At 38.2% G+C, this 12,801-nt stretch overlaps 1 long non-coding RNA gene across 1 annotated transcript; it reads right to left on the bottom strand.

Moving 5' to 3' along the window:
• Nucleotides 1-6,308: 6,308 nt before the first annotated feature.
• Nucleotides 6,309-9,516, bottom strand: LOC115920744. The gene is made up of 3 exons (XR_004062513.1): nt 9,442-9,516; nt 7,541-7,596; nt 6,309-6,408 (listed from the first exon to the last, which is right to left on the bottom strand). It is a non-coding gene; the product is annotated as an uncharacterized LOC115920744 (long non-coding RNA).
• Nucleotides 9,517-12,801: the final 3,285 nt, after the last annotated feature.

Raw genomic sequence — 12,801 nt, 5'->3', positions numbered from 1 at the left:
GTCGAGAACGGTACAACGAATCGTCTTCGTTCTCTAATAATTAAACGAAACGTCAAAGCTTCCGCGCTTCACGCAGGAGAGGGGGGGGGGGGGAGGATTCAGAGTCGAGAACGGTAAAGCGAATCGTCTTCTGAAACGTAAAAGCTTTCGATCTTCGCGCAGGAGGGATATCAAGGGGGAGCTGAATTCAGACGAAGATTATTTTCGAGAACGGTACAACGATTCGTTTTCTTTCTCTAATAATTTAATGAAACGTCAAAGCTTTCGCGCTTTGCGCAGAAGGGGGGTGGGGGAACTAAATTTAGACAAGGATTAAGAGTCGAGAACAGTATAACAAATCGTCTTCTTTCTCTAATAATTTAATGCAACGTCATAAGCTTCGCGGAGGATGGAGGGGGAAACTCGCCCCTCCCTGCACTACCCCCTATTACGTCACTGCTGGTCACCATTACGTACCAATATTTGGCTCGCATAATTTAAAATTAATACAGACCGATAGGAAAAATTATGCCTTACATGAGTAGGTTCATACGCTATTTTTTATCCCATAATGAGAGAGAGAGAGAGAGAGAGAGAGAGAAAGAGAGAGATGCAAGTGGAGAAGGCTGAAGATTATAGAAATAAATAAATTGCAAGAAAATTGAAATGAAAAGGATCAAGATAATAGGCCTATTTCTTTCCTTTCTCTCTATTTTTTTTTTAAAAGTTTATCTTTGGTTTCTTTTTCACATTTTTGTTTCCCTACTCATATGCCAGGCGCGGAGCCAGGATTTTCCAATAGGATTTTTTCAAGGTCATATTAGAAGCACCATACCGGTACAATTTTGGACATTTTCATCGGGGGGGGGGGGGGAGGGGCTGTAGCCTCTTGCCCGAAAAAGTAATTTTCTGGTTTCACAATTCGGCTAGTGAGCGAGCAACAATTTGACCATAATATTGTGAAAGTGTTATTTATCACCAAAATAAACGAGAAAAGATATCAAAAAACTCATATTCGGGCAGCTCGCTGCCACCCCCCTCCCAATTACGCGCGAAGCGCGGAAGCTTTGAACTTTTATTCATTATTAGAGAAAGAAGACGATTTGTTTTACCGTTCTCGACTCCTATTCCTTGTCTGAATTCAGTTTTCCCCCTCCCGCGCGAAGAAAGCTTTGACGTTTCATTAAATTATTAGAGAAAGAAGACTATTCGTTGTACCGTTCTAGAGTCTTAATCCTTGTCTGAATTCAGTTTATCCCTCCCGCGCGAAGCGCGGAAGCTTTGACGTTTCATTAAATTATTAGAGAAGGAAGACGATTTGTTGTTCCATTCCCGACTCGTATTCCTTGTCTGAATTCAGTTTTCCCCTCCCGCGCGAAGCGCGGAAGCTTTGACGTTTCATTAAATTATTAGAGAAAAAAGACTATTCGTTGTACCGTTCTAGACTCTTAATCCTTGTCTAAATTCAGTTTTTCCCCTACCGTGTAAAGTGCGGAAGCTTTGACGTTTCATTAAATTACTAGAGAAGGAAGACGATTTGTTGTACCATTCTCGACGCGTATTCCTCGTCCGAATTCAGTTTTCCCCCTCCTACGCAAAGCGCGGAAGCTTTGACTTTTTATAGTTTAAATTGAAATTATTAGAGAAAGATGATTCGTTGTACCGTTCTAGACTCTTAATCCTTGTCTGAATTGAGCTTTCCCCCCCCTCCCGCGCGAAGCGCGGAAGCTTTGACGTTTCATTAAATTATAACGGAAAGAAGACGATTCGTTGTACCATTCTCGACTCTTAATCCTTGTCTGAATTCAGGTTCCTCCCGCCTGCGCAAAGCGCGGAAGCTTTGACCTTTCATTAATTATTAGAGAAAGAAGATTTGTTGTACCATTCTCGACTCTTATAACTTGACTGTATTCAGCCACCTCCTCCCCCCCCCCCCCTCCGCCCTCCCGCGCGAAGCACGGAAGCTTTGGCCTTTCATAGTTTAATGAAATTATTAGAGAAAGAAGATGATTCGTTGTTTCATTCTCGACTCTTAATCCTTGTCTAAATTCAATTTCCCCCTCCTGCGCTTTGCGCGGAAGCTTAAAATTTCATCAAATTATTAGAGAAAGAATACGATTCGTTGTACCGTCATCGAATCTTTATCCTTGTCTGAAATGAGCTTTCCCCCCCCCCCCCCTCTCCCGCGCAAAGCGCGGAAGCTTTGACATTTCAATAAATTATTAGAGAAAGAAGACGATTCGTTGTACCGTTCTCGACTCTTAACCCTTGTCTGAATTGAGTTCCCCCCCCCCCTCACGCGCAAATCGCGGAAGCTTTGACGTTTCATTAAATTAGGGAAAGGAGACGATTCTTTGTACCATTCTCGACTCCTTGTCTAAATTCAGTTTTCCCCTGCCCGCGCATAGCGCGTAAGCTTTGACGGTTCATTAAATTATTAGAGGAAGAAGACGAATCGTTGTACCATTCACGTCTCTTAATCCTTGTTTGAATTCAGTTTCCCCCCTCCCGCGCGCGGAAACTTTGACGTTTCATTAAACTATCAGACAAAGAAGACGATTCGTTTTACCATTCTCGACTCCCAATCCTTTTCTGAATTCAGTTGCCCCCCTCCCGAGCGATGCGCGGAAGCTTTGACATTTCATTAAATTATTAGAGAAAGAAGACGATTCGTTGTACCGTTCTCGACTTGTCAGAATATTCAAAAATGTTTCTTTGTCTGCTCCTTTTTCGTCCTATGTCACCTTACTGCCCCTACCGCCTCTGGCTACGCGCCTGCTTTAAAGGGAAAATGAAACAATCATGATTGTGATGGCACACAATTAGGTTAGTAGAAATGAAATGGAAAAAAGATCTATTACACCAACCATGGATAAATCACGGCCGGGAGCGTCATAGTTTTGTGTTATCGGGCGAGGGCCGCGGCCGGCCGGGGCGTAGCGACCAAGCGAGATTTTTTCAATGTTGAATCGGCTGAAATTATGCATTCTAGAAAATCCCTGAGCCCAATATGTACGTTCTTTTCGCTATATTTCTTTCTAGCTATATTTCTAAATTTCCTGGGGGATGTGTCCCCCTATCGGGCCCAGGATTGCCGCCCCTGTCCATGATTACTACCAACATGAGTTCAAATACAAGCACAAGCGAGTTGGTATGAGCTGAATCCAAATGAAGGGCAAAATAAGAGTTGTGAAGCGGCCCTACCGTTAATTTAGAATTTGACTGTTGAGTATATAACTTCTATTTAAAAGACACCCAAAATATTGTGCCCTTTCAAATTTCTCACTTCAGAGTGATGACCTTTGTAGCGCAGGGGCTGTTCTTAACGTTTAACTTTGAATCCGCGGCTCGAGATTTGATGCGGCCGGCCCGGCCCCCCCCCCTCTATTCAATAATTTCGTTATATTTTCTCTTCTCTTTTCTTTTCTCTTCTCTTTTCTTTTCTCTTCTCTTTTGTTTTCTCTTCTTTTTTCCTTTCTCTCCTCCTTTCTTTTCTCTTCTCCTTTTTTTCTCCTCTTTTCCTTTCTTTTTTCTCTTCTTTTCTTCCTCTTTTTTTTCTTCCTTTTTTTTTTGCGCCGCCAATAGGGGGGGGGGGGGCCGCGGCCATTTCGGCCCCCCCCCCTGGATCCGCCACTGATATGCTGTGAAGAAATTATTTCATCTGGATTATATGTTTGTCACGAGCTGACAAAAAAAAAATGAGGGGGGGGGGGGGGGACTCGATGATAATTCATCATTTGAAGGTTTACAAACATGTCCATGGGTTATATGCACCCACTGAAGAAAATCCATGTATAGGGTTGCTTCAGGAACCCCAGCACCCACAGATCCCACGCATGATGAGACAAACTCGAGATAAAAACACATTCTTTCACATAGGCCTACTTATTAAACCGCCTATTACCACCTGCGTTAATTACTCCCTATTCAAATCTGACAGATGCCCCTTTTACCTTTTATAAGTGCCACTGTTCCCTTTTCATAAGTGCCTCTTGTGATATCTGATAAAAGCCTTTTTTATTCTTTACTTTGTCACGCGTCCCCTTATAATTTTTAATAAGTGCCCTTTTACCTTTTGATATGTGCCCTTTTACCTTTTTAATAAGAGCCCCTTCCCTTTCTCATCAATGTCCTTATGACACATGCCTCCTTTTCCTTTCTTGTAAGTACCCTTTTCCTACTGATAGGTGCCCCTTTTTCTTTTTTAATGATTCCCCTTTTCTCTCTTTCTCTCCGAAAATTATCTTCTGCATGGTTTGTTCCATTGACTGAACAACCTCTTGCAATTCCTTTCTGTCTCACTTCCAGTCGTACTTTTAATACCACTCATTTGCATTCCCTCGTTATCAACTACGATCAACCATTCTATATTCACTCCATTACTGTCCACATTTCAATTGGATTCTCTTCACTCTACCTTATGCAGCCTTTGCAGAAGCTTTGCTAGAAGTAGAACATTTTTAATTTAGGGTTAGCATTTTATTCAAGTTTTCTAACTTGAAAAAAGGAAAGTGAACCATTGCTTAATTTCAATATCTTGACATAATTTTATTTTTTAAAGACAATTGAATTTAACCCTAGAAATTTTTGATTGGTTTGCCCCCCCCCCCCTAAAAAAAAACACACAACAACACCACCGAAGTGGTACCAGGGTTTTTGTTAGGAGGCCATGTCCTGTATAATTTTTATTTTTAAGAATAATTTTCTCTTTTTTTAATTAACTTTACATTTACGTTAATTTCCTTACTGTTATTTTTCTGCAAATCCAAACCATCTGTGGATCGGGAGCTAGCGGATGGGGGGGGGGGGGGTGGTGACGAGAAATACTATATTATATTATGAGACATTTTAATTTATGACGCATGCTAAATGTAGGCAATAGGAAATTGAGGGGCATATGCACACTATAAACAGTTATCCATATTTATGTACATAGTTTTCTATTGTTAAATGTTATATTGTATTTTCTATCATTTGTATTTTCACTGTCAAAAAAGCCATTGGAAGCAAAATTTCTATGTAATGTTTGCATGCATGGACCAATAAAATAATCTTGAATCTTGAATCTTGAATCTTGAATCTTACTTTACGTTAATTTCACTGGGGAAACAACCCCCCCCCCTCCCCTCCCATTAACAATCAACACTGCCGTTACTTCTACCAACACTAATGCTATAATTCAAAACTTTTCACTTTCTAAGTCCTTCTAATATAAACATATAATCATATGTGTACACTATTGCAACCCGTTACATGGGCCATGTAATAACAGCACCAGGAAGAGGATAGCAAGCCCCCCCCCCCCCATCCATAGAGGTAAATGAATTTCAACAAGTATAATTATAATTAAAATATCATTAATTAATTCAATCTTTGATATGGACTGATAGATCTTTATCACTCAAATTTCAAGGAGAATCTTTCTGCCCAGTCCTCAGTTTCATCTTATAAGATGGTACTTTACATTGTTAGAATTTTAATGTTTATTCATTGAGGATTAGTTATCTTTAATTATTTCTACGTTTACAAGATAATAAACTTCATTGGCTTTATTGAATGTGGTATTCTACAAACATATAATACAAATAATAAATAAATATCATGTAAATATTCCAGTTTAAACCCATCTCTATTGTACTCTTTCATAATTTTGATATATTTGAATGCCCCTGTGGATGTATTATAAGCACTAAAAAACTTAGCCTCTAAAACACTTCTGCTTTCGAGAAAAATTGAATATAAATATTTACTGGTGCTCCCGGTAAATTTTGATAAATTTCAAATGGTAGCTGCGACCATGAAAATCTCAGAATATGTAGATGTGATATATAACTTCCAAACGAGAATAGCAAATTGGTCGATTTTAGTCAAGAAAAATTTATATATTGACCTTGAGAGGGAGCTATACAACATAAAGAGTTTATTATTTACAATTTCATAATTTTAGACTCGATTACAACCGCGACAACGATCACTGAATATTGTAGGATCTCATATGCGTCCAATATGTTCATTTGAACCAAATTTATGACCCCATACTAAAACTGTGTATTACCTTTAAGTATGGGACATAAAATGACCAAACAACTTGGACCCGAGAATATACTGAAAAACATGTAACGTAGTCATATATTTCATCTATATTGACATTTAATTTTTAATCTAAATCACAATTGTGATATTCAGTCAATTATTCTTTTACAAGTCAACTGACAATGAAAAATATCTTCGTCAGACCTATTATTTTCTGCATGACATGTGTTCCACAAAAGTTTATCGGGGTACCTACATGTATATTAGCACACTTGCTCGTATGAAGTGTAGTAGGCCCGCATCTCTAGATATGATCCCGCCAATATCTCTTCTTTGTTCCTCTCCTGAGTTTGTAAACCAGCATGCCTTCATCACCCACTGTAGAGAAGCATCATCCTACATGACAGGAAACAAAGTAGGTACTTCAATTTAAAACTGATACTAATGGATACATATCAACCATAATACATCCTTTAAACAGACTTTCATCTTATTTTGTGTTCTTCTTCATCTTCATTGCTCAAGAAGTGAAAGGAGCCCTTACAAAAAAGTAATGAGGGGTCCTGTGTATACCCTACATGTAGTGCTTTGGATGTGGATTAGATATGGCTCTTCTACACACAGGCCCGCCCTCCCCCCCCCCCACTCAGGGGTCGGCAGGACCGCATGCGTATTCCCAAAATGTCCAGTAAAGGGGTAGTTTTCACGAAGTCTGGCTCATAGTACACAAAAATCCGGCCCGTATTGACTTTACACACCAGACTTAGGGGGGTGTTTTCAAAAGGAGGGAACACGCATACGCATACCCCAAATAACACTGAGTGGGGGGGGGGCGGGCACACAGGACCTCCTTCGAATAAGGACACATTTTCCTTTGTAAACCAAAAAAATTAAAGACATCAATATTTCTCTTTCCTTATCTCCTTCTCAACCCCACATGCAGCTCATCATTTAGTATTTTTTTCTGTACCCTCGATCTCTCACTTCTTTTTGTCATTGTCTACTCTTTTTATAATTATGACCATGTTCTTCTATCTGTGTCGTGTAAAGTATTGTCTTGTCCCTTTCTCGTCTCTGTTGGCATCCCCATTTTTCTTTCCCCTATTTTGTAGTTCCTTTTGTCATTACAGAATAGTAAATTGAATTACTCATTATTCCTAAGTTTCATTTGAGGTGTTCACACTTGTACAAGCATTGCTTTTTAGTGGACCCCTCTGTTTCCAACATGTATTTCTTAAATTTGTTTTAAATGCTTATAATTATTTGTAATGTTTTGTTGGAAATGTGAATAAATTTGAAATTGAAATTGAAATTGTATGCTAGGTGCAGAACTAGAATAAAATAAACCCTCCACTATATACGCTAATAATAATAATAATAATAAAAATGTTACTTATAAAGCGCTCACCACCGAAGTCTCTAAGCGCTATAATTGCAACGTCAACTTAGTTCCATTTATTTTTTTAGTGAATTAATACATGTAGGTGATCGTTTAATATTTGTGTGCTAAATAACCTGGTAATTTTACCTGCATGGGACTTTCTGCTTCATGTTGTTAACTTCTTTCAGCTCTTTAGTTTCAATCTGTTGGAACAAAAAGAAGGAAAAAAACCAATACAATAATCAAGGCATCCCTTTCTCCTTAACAATAAAATAGATCAAGCATAATAGCTATTTTTTATGTCATGGTTGGCCTTAAATTTAACATGGTGTGGAAATCAACATTCCTATTTAATGAACCACAGTACAAAGTAAAACTAATGGAATATTTAACTTGTACCTCACACAGTGCTTTCTATGGCCTATGAGCACGAAGAAGTACTAAGTAGAATTAGTTTATTATAACAAGAAGAGGTGGACTACAGATAAGTAAACATAATTGTGGACTAGGGGTCATTTCTTATACAACGTCCAACAAAAATATATTTATCAACATGAACTGCACAATTTGGAAACAAATCTTTAATGTAGACTCCTTATGAATATGAGTTATGACAACTAGACAAGCATGCTGGACCCACACAAAATCTAAACATTAAATAAACAAATCCTAGTTGTTGTTTTTTGAATATTTTTATTAATAAGTTCCAGGTTTACATCTAGATCTAGGCCTAAATAAAATAGGGTTTGGAGTTGTTTGATTATCCATGATCCATTATCCAGATTTTAACAAGAATTAACCCACTTGGATTATTAAAAAAATCATACTTCATAGATTATTTCAAGGTGTACGTTAAATCTAGATTTAAATTCAATCAATGATTGATGATTTAGATTCATGATGACGATCAAATTTGCAGGGGCGGTATTCTGAACCCTGTGTTATCTCTAATATTGTTGTATCTTTGAAGATAAAATAAAGTTGGTATTCTGAACATTGTTGTAACTTTTGTGTTATCTTTTGTTGTATCTTTTCTCTCATCTCATTGGCCGCGCCTGCGCTCATAATTTGGTGCGCTTGTAATTGTGCGTATTATTAATAAAGTGGCGTTTAATCCTCATTTGCATATGCGCACGAGAGATAATATGTCGAGATAGTTGGTATTCTGAAAGTTGTTGTATCTTTTATCTTATCTCATCTTGCATGGTATTTACAACAATACTTACAACAGGTAGGGAGTTGTTGCATCTTTCGTGGTGATATAATAGCGGCATTCTTTCTTGCCCAAAACCAACTTAGTGCCAATAGACGAGTTAGAAGAAGGTTGTGTGTTGACTGGAGACATCAAAGATGAGAAATTTCTAAGAAATTACATGCTAGGATATGACGATTTTAATGCTCTCATCTCTGTGATGTCTCTTGAAAGCGTGACTTGTCTTTATGATCCATGTGCCACAATTATGAGGACGCGCATATATAATAAGCGCTCAAATAACTAATTACGCCAAAGATTAGTATGCGCGAAGATGTAGCATAAAGTACTCCTATTGGTTGACCTACTTATCATGCTTATATAAAATAGATTTTGATTGGTAGGGTCCATAAAATGGGCGTGTCAACAGTGGTCAAAGATAAGATAGAGGCGGTCCTTCAAGAGATAACACAGGGATAAAACAATGTTCAGAATACCAACTTACAACAATATTAGCGCTGTGTTATCTCTGGAAGATACAACAAAAGATAACACAATACTTACAACAATGTTCAGAATACCGCCCCAGATGAGCACCGCAATTCCACGGGGTGGGCCTGCCGGAACCCCGGGCCCTAACTGGGTGACATGACGGCAAACCGCAGTCAGCCTACTAATTCACGACGATGAAAATCAAAGTGCAATTTGAAGAGAAATATTTCCCTAGCCTTTTCCCCAAATATCTGTTGAGAACAGTCTCAAAATGAAAAGAAATTACCGAAGATCACTATTACAAATCTTTCAAAATTAATCACTAAATTCACTAAATCTACTAATATTGCGATCAATTACTCACCCATTCTCCGACTTTGTCGATATCGTCGCGACGCGTTATTGTCAGCTAGCTAGGCGCAGGCGATACGTATACTCGTACCGTTCACACAAATCATACATATTACGTGTTTGTGTGTGTGTATTGGGTTTTTTGCAGACGTGTATCAATCAGATATGATTATTTACGTCTGGGACCGACCTTTAAACGTCACCATCCGAAAGACGTGACTCAGTTTCGAACCTGCGTCCTCGGCTGAATCAGTTTGTAACTTCCACTTTTTAGCTGGATTACAGGCGCACGCCACAACGCCCACCACCACCACCACCACCACCACCATCACCTACAGTAAACATTCCAAGAGGAGTGTTTTGGAGGATCGTCTTCCAATTCCTTTTTTTTTTGGTATGGCTTTTCAGGATGGTGTTGGTCAAAATGAAGGTAATCAGAAATACAAGGAGGGGCATTTCGAGGGGGGGGGGGGGGGGTAACCGGTCATTGCCTCCTCTTAAATCAATGGGGCATGACAAATTTTACATTTCGACCCTGTAAAAACATTTGAAAAAATTGATATTCCTCCTTTTTTTTTTTTTGCTTCCCTTGACAGATTTTTTTCTTTTATAATCTTGATTACGATCGACGTTACATGATAACTCCATTTTCTTTTGCTCGTTTTTTTTTAAAACCCTGCATCTGTTTTGCTTTGCATCTCATACCTTCTTCGCATTGCGCTTGGAGGTTCGCTCTAAACCCTTTATATCCTGTCAGGGAGTCACTTGTAAAGCGGATGACTACATAGTATGATGTGATGGTTACAGGGTCGGGAATGGCAGCACCAGAATAGACGCGTTCTCTGTCCTGCGTACTGATGTAAACCTGAGATTTGAGATACATGTATAATATCAGGTATTAGTGAAAGGTCACAAGATGATCAAAAGAGTAAGTATCCAATGAAACTGATGTTTTTACTTTCTAATCCTAACCTCACTAAACGTGAATGCCTTGGAATACACCTGTAAGTTTGATTTATTGTAAAGATCTGAATAATAAACAATGAAGTAATCAGAAATTAATATAAAACATAATGTAAAAAATACTCCTGCTTCTAAATTGTCTCAACTTGACACGGACCCAGTGGAAAAACCGTTTGAGCTTGATATTTCCTTTGAAAATGAATTGGATGTTTGGGTTCTCATGATTTATTTACGATAATTGAAGTGCAAAGTGACGAGTTAGTGAAACGATTTATTTGGTATTGTGAGCTTAGGCACACTTGACACGAGGTCCTGCCTCAAGTAATAAGCCTTCCTCTCCGTATTATTATAGTTTTAAATTAAACTCCTCATGTTAAAGGTAAAGACCAGTATTGGAAACGCCCCAATTTCAAAAAATGAAATGGAAGCTCTCATTACCAATCATGTGAAAGAATATGTTTTGACTAATACATGATGATAACAAATTTGCCGGGAAACCGCCTACTAATTCATTTATTTGGTAAATTTGTTTCTCTCATGGACTGTGAGAGATATAGGGTAGTCCCATATACATCTTTCTGTGTATAGTGCTTGTAACTTTACGAAGAATGGGCCAAATTTCTTATCATTTTGATGATTCCAGAACCTTGCAGATGCTAGATGCTAGATGATCAACCTTTTCAGATAAATTCCACAACGTTTCTTTCACAATGCAATCGCATGACCATAACTGGTCTTTACCTTTAACATGGTTGCACTAGCATACCTCATAGCATGCCATGAGGCTGCATGCACGCTACCGTTATAGTGCTTTGTACATGCGAGAGAGCCATTGCTTCAGTGCCTTGTGGGTGCAAGCACGCATTCGTAATATCAGTTACTGTTCATATGCTCATTGGACTGTGATGTGTGTTTTGCACTCGATATTCATAGAACCATCGCGTTAATCAGATTATCTCAAAATAAACTTGGTACGGAAGGATTTGGGGATTGGCACAATGGGGATTAGCCCTGTGGCATGATAAGAGTTCAAAAGGGAATTTCTGGAGGAAACAAAATGTTCATTTGAAACGAACTAGATCCATCTTTTTGATACTGACCTTGTCATATCCGGCTTCCGTTTGGAAATCTTGAAATGTGATGCTGAGTTGACATTCTTGGTGCGTGAGATAGATATACCACGTGATATCTTGGCGTTCAGGATATGTTCCATAAGGGTAGTTGGGTGAAGCGATGGAGTACCTGCCACCATCAGAGAGGCTGATGTTACCACCTGTACAAAAAAAAAATGTTGTTTAAAAATATCTGCATTTAACATTCTCTTTAGATGGCTCTCCCTCTTTCTCAATCTCATCTCCCTTCTTCACTTTGTCTCTCTCTTTCTGTCTCTCTGTCTCTCACCAATAATTAGAGAAGCGAAGAACTACTCGATGTCGACATTATACTTGAAAAGATTCAGTCTAACATTTAACATTCTTTTTAGATCATACTCTCTCTTACTCTCTTCTCTCTCTCCCTCTCTATTTATCTCTCTCTCTTTCTCCCTCTTTCTCCCTCTCTATCTATCTCACTCTCTTTCTCCCTCTCTCTCCCTTTCCTTTCTCAACAAGAAAAGTGGGGGGGGGGGCAGTGGAATATTTTATTACAAGCAAAAGGGCAGATGTTCCCATATAAATAAAATAAGTTGACAAAACTTGAATGCACCTGAAAGATACAGGATATTGCATGTTTTTGAAAATGACGTACATGTTCACTCCCCTGTTGCTCTATTTCTCTTTAAATCAATGTGTCACCCTCTTTGCTGTATCTCTATGATTTTGAGATTACTCCGATGTGCTTCAGATGATCGGTAATAATGAATATGGAGATTTTTAATATTTTAAATCACTAATTTGTTTGTTAATCTTTGTCTAATTGTTATAAATGAGAAGATCAACCTAACCAACCTTCTGGATCAATAGGAGGTTCTTGAGTAGCACCTGTATGGGGTGGAACACAAGATAACAAAATAAACATGACTTCATTCAGATAACAATGTCAATAAAGTGAGAATGAGAACGAAAAGGTATTTTTTATCAATGTGAACATAAAGAAATACGTTGCAGGTAAAAAGACAAAGTAAACAATTTGAATTACTCTTTTTATTCATAGATGTGGGATTCCCACATTGGTTAATACATTCTGAATTTATTTGTGCGTATAATTTCAACTAGAATTATTTTAAGTTGGTAAATTATTAATTGACTCTGAGCAAATAATATCTCCATTAAAGAAGAGATAACAATCTTTGCACTATCGTAGCGTTGGTCCTGCTTCCTATTCCCGTCGAATCGAACTTTGTTAAAGGTAATAAAAAGTTTTGGGAAAATTTGAAAATCGGGTGGATAGTGATTCGTTACAATTTATATAT

Source organism: Strongylocentrotus purpuratus, unplaced genomic scaffold (genome assembly GCF_000002235.5).
Source record: "Strongylocentrotus purpuratus isolate Spur 01 unplaced genomic scaffold, Spur_5.0 spur5_scaffold_1, whole genome shotgun sequence".
In the NCBI taxonomy this organism is placed as follows: Eukaryota; Metazoa; Echinodermata; class Echinoidea; order Camarodonta; family Strongylocentrotidae; genus Strongylocentrotus; species Strongylocentrotus purpuratus.
This window is presented reverse-complemented; position numbering and strand designations above follow the sequence as displayed.